The following is a 12,012-nucleotide window of genomic DNA, read 5'->3' on the forward strand; positions in this document are numbered from 1 at the left end:
GTGTATCCCATAGGGTGGTGGGGCTTATTGAATCGCTGTGATTGATCGCAAAGAATTCTATCAAATATCTTGATATTTGTTTCTTTATTATGTCGCTTTTGAGTAGAGATTCATCTAATCTCCAACAGTTTTGGGATATTGGGGCAACGGAAACAGGATTTCTAGGGCAACCATTGAATGGTCCAACCACTGAGTAGGGGTGATGTATGTAGAGTCTGTTAGGTGTAGGCTACGCTGATCTAGAAAAACTTATTTGGACAAGAGTAAAAGGTATAGCACAAAAGAAATCCAGCAAACCTCCCAGGCGTATAATCAATCAAAATTTATTAAAGGAAAACCGTGCAAAAAAACTTATAAAAAAAGGTAAAACACACAGAAAAAATGTCCCAACACCTGGAACAGATACAGGAATCGTCCTACGCGTTTCAGCAGATATTCGCCTTATTCATGGACATAATTTGCTCCACACTAACATTGTCTATTTAAACACACCCTTGTCATCAGGTGTAAGGGCTCCAGGTGCTAATTGTTAAAGGGACAGACCTATGTCAACACTATGTGGGAATAAAGACAGACTATAAGTGGCTAGTCATTGGGGGAAATTACAAAGTACAAGTATCAACAATTTATTGTCCACTCAGGCTAAACATATATATATATCTCTGATAGCATATTCAACCTTAACCATCAAATAAAAGATATCTTATAAAGAAAATGGGAACAGCCTATGATTATTTTAAAGCCTATATATGAGCGGATTAAATAACACCATAATGATAACCATGTAATTTTGTAAATCCATAGAGGGGTAAGGGGTGTTAGTTACCTCATATTATTAATTACCACTATGACAATTTTAATTATATACATATTTGGTTATAATAATGTACCTAAAGGTTCAAATATTTATTATCTAAGTTTATCCTATATATTCATAGGGATAAAATATGAGCTTACTAGTATAAGAAATAGTCCTTTGTATTAAATATTAGTGCATAATGAAATTCCTATTTAACAAGGAAATAATTTCATACTACTTCAAATACTCCCTTTAATCCTAGTTATAATTCTTATTTATTAGTTCCTCCATACATTAATGACATCGCCCACTATATTGAAGCCGTCTGGAATCCTAGTTTTCATTTTGAAAATCCAGAAGGCCTCTTTATATGAGAGTTTAGTTACTCTATCTCCACCACGTATGGCGGGTTTAATATGGTCAATAATTTGCCATTTTAGACTGCTTACCACTTTATTGTGGAGGCATTGAAGGCATTTTACAGAGGCGGTGTGCTCACAGAGTTGGGGACTTACCAATTCAACAACGGCAGTCGAAGGTGCATAGTACCGGCCCGGGGACCCACAGAGTGGTGAACGATCCGGAGGCTGATTAGGCTGCTTAAACATCCGTTTGAATCAACTGGTGCTGGTGAGTTTTACAATACCGCTCTGTATATTCTAAGGATTAATGCTGTTGGGTATATGCACTATACAAGTCTGGAGCTGTCTAAAGGGGGATTTCTTGTGATTTATCTACTTGCTGTGACTGGCTAATTTTCCCTCTGACATTTCGACTAGTGCATACCCTTACATTTTCATACACACTGTGTCCTAAGCTCTTTGTGCATGATTCACAAATATTTTCTGTAATAAAGGGCTAAATAAGTATGGATAATATGGAAAACCGTGAACTTTACTCTCTTAGACCTATGTCACATATTGAAATGGACAGACTTACAATTGAAGACACCTTTATCAATCAAAAAGAGACTTTATCAATGAGTGACATCTTTTTGTATATGGAACGTACACTTATCAAGGAATATAAAACATGGTGGGACAAACGTGCCCTGGAGAAATACCTTATAATGGGCCTAATTCCCAGGGGGCTGCGCCTAAATAAATATCCCACATTTCAAACAAATGACTCTTCCTTTATTGCTAAATGGAATGACATCCTAACGGACTGTTCAAGGAGACTAATGGAGTTAATCATATCCTATAAAGAGACTGTCTTACATAAAACAAGGGAGGAACTGTCTGAATTACAAGTACAGCTTAATGATTATGTGTTGCACCCCAAATATGGGGATATGGACGCTCTGCTGAAAGAATCTATAGATAAGTTTAAAGTGGAGTTGGATAATTTTAAGCTTAAAAAATTCATTAGAGATAGTGATGACCATACCAATGACAGGGTCTACACCTGGCATATACGTAGCAATCCTGGTACTAGTAATAGATCCAGATCTAGATCTAGGTCCAGGAATAGGGCTAGGACAACTTCACCAGTTGAAAAGCATGTAACATTTGTTGAGCAAAGTTCTGAGGGAAATACTTTACATCAGGCAGACTTAGAACAGCCTACAATTATGCAACCAGAACATAATGAACAAATAGTAAAACCCAAAAACACCGGTATCACTAGAGTTGACCCCATAGTTACAAGGTACAATAGTAACAGCAGTAATAGAAATGCATTTAAAAACACCAATGTAGTTACATCAGTTGACCAGAGGAGGCAGGATTTCCTAAAGGACAATGAAACTCCTAACCCTATATTAAAACAACAAACAAATTTAGTCCTTAATTCTGAACAGCAGGTTTTTCAGGTAGATCCAAATACCAGGGAAAGAGGAGGAAACATAGGAAGAGGAGCAAGAGGCAGAGGGGCAAGGAGGCAAAAGAGAGGAGGAAGAAACAAATATGCACTATGAACGTAATTAACATCTCAAATTACACTCTTACTAAAGAGGAAAAAGAGGTATTGAGTTTTGGTTTAGGTTATGTGCCGACTAATAAATTTAATTTGTTCAACACTATTGTGGACGTGAATAAAATGGTTCGGGATCTCACACTAAGAAAATTCTTTTGGAAAAAAGATGAAATAGATGTCAATGGAGATGTAGATTTTATACACTCTAGTGACACTCTACCCAAAATATATGACATAGTTGATTTTACAGAGGCATGTGATCTACTAAAGGCACATGATCTAGCCAAAGAATCAATAGTTGATGAAATTCCCCTTAAGTTTGCTCATGGTGGATATACACCAAAATCAATTTTTTATCCAACAAGGGAAAGAGGGCCATTCTTAGAGGCTTTTCACCATAGAATTGAAGAGGACCTCATTGCACTTTTCAATAACACTAAGCATCCTTATCCAAACTTAAATAATGAACAATCTAAGGCCCTCAATGACTTAAAATCTAGAGAGGACATTGTAATAAAGAGGGCGGACAAGGGTGGCTGCGTGGTAGTACAAGACAAGCAGCTATATCTTGAGGAAGCTTTTAGGCAACTCAATGATATAGAAGTCTATGAAACTCTTAGACACAATCCAACGGAAAAATACAGGCAGCAACTTAAATCACTGCTAGATGATGGCTTGGAGATGGGTGTTTTAGACCAAGGCACTGTAGATTACCTTTTTGTTCAAAATCCTGTTACCCCCATATTCCATCACCTCCCCAAGGTTCATAAATCCTTGGAGGGGGTGAAAGGAAGGCCTATTGTGGCGGGTATAGGATCTCTTTTTGAAAATATTTCTACATGGATTGAATCTTTATTACAACCAGTAGTCTATGGTCTTCCTTCATACCTCAAAGATACGAAACACCTCTTGGGTTGTCTGAAAGAGGTATCCTGGACAGATACTGCGGAATGGCTGACTATAGATGTAGTCAGTCTATATTCTGCTATCCCTCATAAGAAAGGTTTAGAAGCCATCTCATATATGTTGGATAGATTCAGCAACTATGATGAGTGTCTTAAGACTTTTCTAATCCAAACGTTGGATTTTTTACTAACTCATAACTTTTTCCTATTCGAGGGGACTTTTTATCTCCAGAGACGTGGCACTGCCATGGGGGCAAAGTTTGCCCCGGCATACGCCAACCTATATATGGGTTGGTGGGAGGCCTGCCACGTCTTTGGAGATACAAACCCCTTCAGGGGTTACATCACCATGTATAAAAGATATATCGATGACCTCCTGTTCATTTGGACAGGGGGTCCATCTAGACTAAAGGAGTTTGTTAAATTCCTCAATTGCAATGATGCCAATTTGCAATTCACCTATGAGAGTAACAAAGAATCTATACCCTATCTAGACCTCTTATTAATAGGAGAAACTGATACTCAGCAAATAAAGACAACCTTATATCGTAAACCAATTGCAGCAAATGCCATATTACATGGCCGAAGCAATCATCCAAAACATATGGGTTTTGGAATAGCGAAAGGGCAATTCATAAGGTTGAAACGTAATTGCACAGATAATGAAGTTTTTAATGCAGAGAGTTTGAAAATGAGAAAGAATCTCCTAGAGAGAGGCTATCACATAAAAACAATAGATAGAGCTCTCCTAGAAGTAACTAGGTTGGATAGAGAGACTCTCCTTCTAGATAAAAAAGCCCCAGTAAACAAACAACGTTTCGATAGCTCAAGACCTACATTTGTTACCACATATAGTGCGCAATTTAATGATATATGTGGAATTGTGGAAAAGCATCTACCTATTCTGACTGCTGAGGACAGCCTCAAAGACCTTGTACAGAAGGGATGCAATTTTGTCTCGCGTAGAGGCTACACGATAGGCAATGCGGTTTCTCCTAGCCTTCTTAGAAATACACAAGCTAGAAGCAATAGTTGGCTGAATGTAAAAGGCCACTATAAGTGTCATTACAGCAATTGCATTGCCTGTGGTTTCACAAAGGTTTCTAAGAGCTTCCAATCATACACCACACATAGGGTCTATGAGTTGGATGCGTATACAAACTGTCGCTCTATCTTCGTTATCTATCTCATAGATTGCGTAGAATGTAAAAAACAATACATTGGATGCACCTCCAGAGAGTGCAGAACTAGGATTAGGGAGCATCTCAAAAATATTGAACATGGTATTGAATGTTCTGACCTTGCCAGACATTTCATACATATCCACAATAAAGTGGTAAGCAGTCTAAAATGGCAAATTATTGACCATATTAAACCCGCCATACGTGGTGGAGATAGAGTAACTAAACTCTCATATAAAGAGGCCTTCTGGATTTTCAAAATGAAAACTAGGATTCCAGACGGCTTCAATATAGTGGGCGATGTCATTAATGTATGGAGGAACTAATAAATAAGAATTATAACTAGGATTAAAGGGAGTATTTGAAGTAGTATGAAATTATTTCCTTGTTAAATAGGAATTTCATTATGCACTAATATTTAATACAAAGGACTATTTCTTATACTAGTAAGCTCATATTTTATCCCTATGAATATATAGGATAAACTTAGATAATAAATATTTGAACCTTTAGGTACATTATTATAACCAAATATGTATATAATTAAAATTGTCATAGTGGTAATTAATAATATGAGGTAACTAACACCCCTTACCCCTCTATGGATTTACAAAATTACATGGTTATCATTATGGTGTTATTTAATCCGCTCATATATAGGCTTTAAAATAATCATAGGCTGTTCCCATTTTCTTTATAAGATATCTTTTATTTGATGGTTAAGGTTGAATATGCTATCAGAGATATATATATATGTTTAGCCTGAGTGGACAATAAATTGTTGATACTTGTACTTTGTAATTTCCCCCAATGACTAGCCACTTATAGTCTGTCTTTATTCCCACATAGTGTTGACATAGGTCTGTCCCTTTAACAATTAGCACCTGGAGCCCTTACACCTGATGACAAGGGTGTGTTTAAATAGACAATGTTAGTGTGGAGCAAATTATGTCCATGAATAAGGCGAATATCTGCTGAAACGCGTAGGACGATTCCTGTATCTGTTCCAGGTGTTGGGACATTTTTTCTGTGTGTTTTACCTTTTTTTATAAGTTTTTTTGCACGGTTTTCCTTTAATAAATTTTGATTGATTATACGCCTGGGAGGTTTGCTGGATTTCTTTTGTGCTATTGCTTGCTGTCTAACAACCAGCTCAAACCTCGGCGTCTTCCAGGACAGAGGCTTGGAATACCCGGTTTCGATACCGGCTGATGACGTCATCGCAAGCCGCCGGAGTGTGTTGTTTGGCATTTCATTGAAGGCATTTTACAGAGGCGGTGTGCTCACAGAGTTGGGGACTTACCAATTCAACAACGGCAGTCGAAGGTGCATAGTACCGGCCCGGGGACCCACAGAGTGGTGAACGATCCGGAGGCTGATTAGGCTGCTTAAACATCCGTTTGAATCAACTGGTGCTGGTGAGTTTTACAATACCGCTCTGTATATTCTAAGGATTAATGCTGTTGGGTATATGCACTATACAAGTCTGGAGCTGTCTAAAGGGGGATTTCTTGTGATTTAAGAGTAAAAGGTGTACGCTTTTGAATGAGGATGTTATAATAATAATAATTTGCGATTTATATAGCGCTTTTCTCCCTGTGAGACTTAAAGCACTTTACAAATATACCAACATAAGACAATGGGGGGTAGTTATCAAGCCGTCTACTTTTCTGGCTTCGCCGGCCCAATACGCCCGCCTAAGCTCGCCTACCTTCGCCGCCGCGGACCTGAAAAAATACGCCTAAGTTATCAAATAAAGCTGTCAAAAAGCCGCGGGGCGATGAGCAGCGGACTGTGACAGTTATCACTCATCCGATCTCGCTGCTCTTCGGCTTTTTCCCAGCTTTATTGCTAGCCTGTCACTAAGCACTCACACTAAACTACACTGTTCTATCCCTATACCGGCGCCCCCGGAGCCTCCCGCAACTCAATAAAGTTAGTAACCCCTAAACCGCCGCTCCTAGACCCTGCCGCAACTCTTATAAATGTATTAACCCCTAAACCGCCGCTCCCGGACACCGCTGCCACCTACAGTATACCTAGTAACCCCTATCCTGCCCCCCCTACACCGTCGCCCTCTATAATAAAGTTATTAACCCCTATCCTGCTGATCCCGCACATCTCTGCAACTAAATAAATAGTTTAACCCCTAAACCGCCGCTCCCTGAACCCGCCGCAACCTATATTAAACCTATTAACCCCTATCCTGCCCCCCCTACACCGTCGTCACCTATAATAAATTTATTAACCCCTAATCTGCCTCCCCTACACTGTCGCCCCCTATAATAAATGTATTAACCCCTATCCTGCCCCCCACTACGCCGCCGCCACTGTAATAAAATTATTAACCCCTAAACCTAAGTCTAACCCTAACCCTAACGCCCCCCTAACTTAAATATGAATTAAATAAATCTAAATAATATTTTTATTATTAACTACATTAATCCTATTTAAAACGAAAAACTTACCTATAAAATAAACCCTAATATAGCTACAATATAAATAATAATTATATTCTAACTATCTTTGGATTTATTTTATTTTACAGGTACCTTTCAATTTATTTTAACTAGGTACAATAGCTATTAAATAGTTATTAACTATTTAATAGCTTACCTAGCTAAAATAAACTGAAATTTACCTGTAAAATAAATCCTAACCTAAGTTACAATTACACCTAACACTACACTATACTTTAATAAATTATTCCTATTTAAAAATAAATACTTACCTGTAAAATAAACCCTAAGATAGCTACAATATAATTAATAATTACATTGTAGCTATCTTGGGATTTATATTTATTTTACAGGTAACTTTGTATTTATTTTAGCTAGTTAGAATAGTTATTAAATAGTTATTAACTATTTAATAACTACCTAGCTAAAAGAAATACAAAATTACCTGTAAAATAAATCCTAACCTAAGTTACAATTAAACCTAATACTACACTATCATTAAATTAATTAAATAAACTACCTACAAATAACTACAATTAAATACAATTACATAAACTAAATAAAGTACAAAAAATAAAAAAAAGCTAAGTTACAGAAAAAAAAAAAAAGTTACAAACATTTTACAAATATTACAACAATTTTAAGCTACTTACACCTAATCTAAGCCCCCTAATAAAATAACAAACCCCCCCCAAAATAAAAAAATGCCCTACCCTATTCTAAATTAAATAAAGTTCAAAGCTCTTTTACCTTACCAGCCCTTAAAAGGGCTATTTGTGGGGGCATGCCCCAAAAAGTACAGCTCTTTTGCCTGTAAAAGAAAAATACAACCCCCCCAACATTAAAACCCACCACCCACATACCCCTAATCTTACCCAAACCCCCCTTACAAAAACCTAACACTAATCCCCTGAAGATCATCCTACCTTGAGTCGTCTTCACTCAGCCGAGCCACCGATGGAACTGAAGAGGACATCCGGAGCGGAAGAAGTTAATCCTCCAAGCGGCGCTGAAGAAATCTTCCATCCGATGAAGTCATCATTCATTCTATTGGCTGTTCCGATCAGCCAATAGAATGCAAGCTCAATCTGATTGGCTGATCGGATCAGCCAATCGGATTGAACTTGAATCTGATTGGCTGATTCTATCAGCCAATCAGATTTTTCCTACCTTAATTCCGATTGGCTGATAGAATCCTATCAGCCAATCGGAATTGAGGGGACGCCATCTTGGATGACGTCCCTTAAAGGAGCCTTCATTCGTCGTAGTCCGTCGGTGAAGAAGGAGGTTCCGCGTCGGCAGGAGGAAGATTCAAGACCCGGGTTGGAAGATGACATCGCCCGGATAGAAGACCTCTTCAGCGCCTCTTTGAAGATGACATCTGCCGGATCGAAGACTTTTCTTCAGCGCCGCCTGGATGATGACTTCATCGGATGGAAGATTTCTTCAGCGCCGCTTGGAGGATTAACTTCTTCCGCTCCGGATGTCCACTTCGGTTCCATCGCTGCTCGGCTGAGTGAAGACAAGGTAGGATGATCTTCAGGGGATTAGTGTTAGGTTTTTGTAAGGGGGGTTTGGGTTAGATTAGGGGTATGTGGGTGGTGGGTTTTAATGTTGGGGGGGTTGTATTTTTCTTTTACAGGCAAAAGAGCTGTACTTTTTGGGGCATGCCCCCACAAATGGCCCTTTTAAGGGCTGGTAAGGTAAAAGAGCTTTGAACTTTATTTAATTTAGAATAGGGTAGGGCATTTTTTTATTTTGGGGGGGTTTGTTATTTTATTAGGGGGCTTAGATTAGGTGTAAGTATCTTAAAATTGTAATATTTTTAAAATGTTTGTAACTTATTTTTTTATTTTTTGTAACTTAGCTTTTTTTATTTTTTGTACTTTAGTTAGTTTATGTAATTGTATTTAATTGTAGTTATTTGTAGGTAGTTTATTTAATTAATTTAATGATAGTGTAGTATTAGGTTTAATTGTAACTTAGGTTAGGATTTATTTTACAGGTAATTTTGTATTTCTTTTAGCTAGGTAGTTATTAAATAGTTAATAACTATTTAATAACTATTCTAACTAGCTAAAATAAATACAAAGTTACCTGTAAAATAAATATAAATCCTAAGATAGCTACAATATAATTATTAATTATATTGTAGCTATATTAGGGTTTATTTTACAGGAAAGTATTTATTTTTAAATAGGAATAATTTATTAAAGTATAGTGTAGTGTTAGGTGTAATTGTAACTTAGGTTAGGATTTATTTTACAGGTAAATTTCAGTTTATTTTAGCTAGGTAAGCTATTAAATAGTTAATAACTATTTAATAGCTATTGTACCTAGTTAAAATAAATTGAAAGGTACCTGTAAAATTAAAATAAATCCTAAGATAGCTACAATATAATAATTATTTATATTGTAGCTATATTAGGGTTTATTTTAAAGGTAAGTATTTAGTTTTAAATAGGATTAATTTAGTTAATAATAAAAATATTATTTAGATTTATTTAATTAATATTTAAGTTAGGGGGGCGTTAGGGTTAGACTTAGGTTTAGGGGTTAATAATTTTATTACAGTGGCGGCGGCGTAGTGGGGGGCAGGATAGGGGTTAATAAATTTATTATAGGTGGCGACGGTGTAGGGGGGGCAGATTAGGGGTTAATAAATTTATTATAGGTGGCGACGGTGTAGCGGGGCAGGATAGGGGTTAATACATTTAATATAGGTTGCGGCGGGTTCAGGGAGTGGCGGTTTAGGGGTTAATACATTTATTATAGTTGCGGTGGGCTCCGGAAGCGGCGGTTTAGGAGGTAATATGTATAGAGTAGCTTGCGGTGGGCTCCGGGAGCAGCGGTTTAGGGGGTAGTAACTTTATTTAGTTGCGGCGGTGTAGGGGGGGACAGATTAGTGGTGTTTAGACTCGGGGTACATGTTAGTGTGTTAGGTGCAGACAGCTCCCATACAAATCAATGGGATGTCTGTCAGCAGCGAACTTGTACTTTCGCTATGGTCAGACTCCCCATGATTCCTATGGGATCCGCCGCCTCCAGGGGTGGCGGTTTGAAAACCAGGTACGCTGGGCCGTAAAAGTGCCGAGCATACCTGCTAGTCATTTGATAACTAGCAAAAGTAGTGAGAATGTGCCGCATCTGGAGTGACGTAAGAATCGATCTGTGTCGGACTGAGTCCGGCGGATCGAAGCTTACGTCACAAAATTCTACTTTTGCCGGTCTCGAGCCTTTGATAACTAAGGCGTATCAGCCTCGCCACAAATACGCTGCGGAATTCCAGCGTATTTGAGGTTGACGGCTTGATAACTAGGCCCCATAAAAGTTAGGAGTTTCTGAAGGTCAGATAAGCGGACTGAATGCCTGATGGAAGAGTTGGGTCTTTAGCTTTTTTTTTTAAAAGTCTGTAAGGACGGTGCCTCTCTGATTGCGCACAGTAAAGAGTTCCAGAAAGTAGGGGCAGCGTGGCCGAATGCGTTTACTAAAGATAGTGATTGTAATTTGGAATTTATATTCTGTAAATTTGATCTAGGAACACTGCTTCATTTATTAGAACAATCTTGGGCTGGTAATACCGCTACATTAAAATCTCCTACCATATTGATGACCCCCTACGCCACTGTCAATAATTTGTCATATATTTTCCAAAGAAATTTGGCCTGGTTTTTGTTTGGGGAGTAAATATTGACAAGGGTTACCAGCTGGTTGAATAATAGGCCTATAAGAATGAGGAGTCTACCCTCATCATCCTGATGTTTAGCTATATGTTAGAAAGGTAATCGACTTTGAAACAAGATACCTACTCAATTTGTTTTGGAGTTGTTATGATTAAAGTAGCTGACTGGATAGGTACTGGAGGAGCATGTGGGAGCCTGTGCACCATTAAAGTGGGTTTCCTTCAAGTATATTATATCCCCTTTATGTTTTCTAAACCAATTTATTGCTATTGACCTTTTTGTGGGGGAATTGAGTTCTTTTACGTTTTGAGAAAGGATTTTTAGCATGGGCTGGCTCATGGCTTATAGAAATGGTGTGAAGTGCATATGCTGATTGGTATTTGAGTGTATTCTTGCAGGTGGTGAATGTATGAGTAAGCAAGTATGTCTGTAGTAGTACTCACAATCTTTTGTTGAGGTTGCATATAAGAGAGAGAATGGAATAGATGGCACAATGACAAGAAGGGTGTTGAGACAGGAACAGACAAAAATCGTCACCCTAGAGAAGAGGAAAAAGATTTAAAATGAGTAAACATAGTAAAATCAAATAAACAATCACTTTTCAAGTGAAAACATTTAAGAACTACTGCTATTGTTAATAGCTCAAACTGGGGTAAAAATACAGGGAATGTAAGTAGCTCCATTTAATAAGAGCTGGGTCAAGGCTAAAGGCCGCATATGATATAGTTGGAACACTTGGGGTCCGCTAGGCAAGTCCCAAAGTGGACCAAATGTGAGAACAATTAAACCAGGGGACTTGGTGGGTAACACATAAGAAAAGGGTAAACTACACTTAGTATAGCGGTACATTGTGTGAACTCTCTGTAGAGTTTTTTAGTAATCCATGACTTAACATTATCAACTACTAACTGCTATAAAGTTATTCAACAACAACTTTTAACCTGGATAACCTAGAAAACTTAAACATGCTAGTGTATAAGCAATACATCTAAAGTTCTTTCATAAGAGGTTGACTTGCAATAAAACTTTGGCATATAGTTAGATATGATGTCAGGTTATTGGCAACAA

Source organism: Bombina bombina, chromosome 7, assembly GCF_027579735.1.
Source record: "Bombina bombina isolate aBomBom1 chromosome 7, aBomBom1.pri, whole genome shotgun sequence".
In the NCBI taxonomy this organism is placed as follows: domain Eukaryota; kingdom Metazoa; phylum Chordata; class Amphibia; order Anura; family Bombinatoridae; genus Bombina; species Bombina bombina.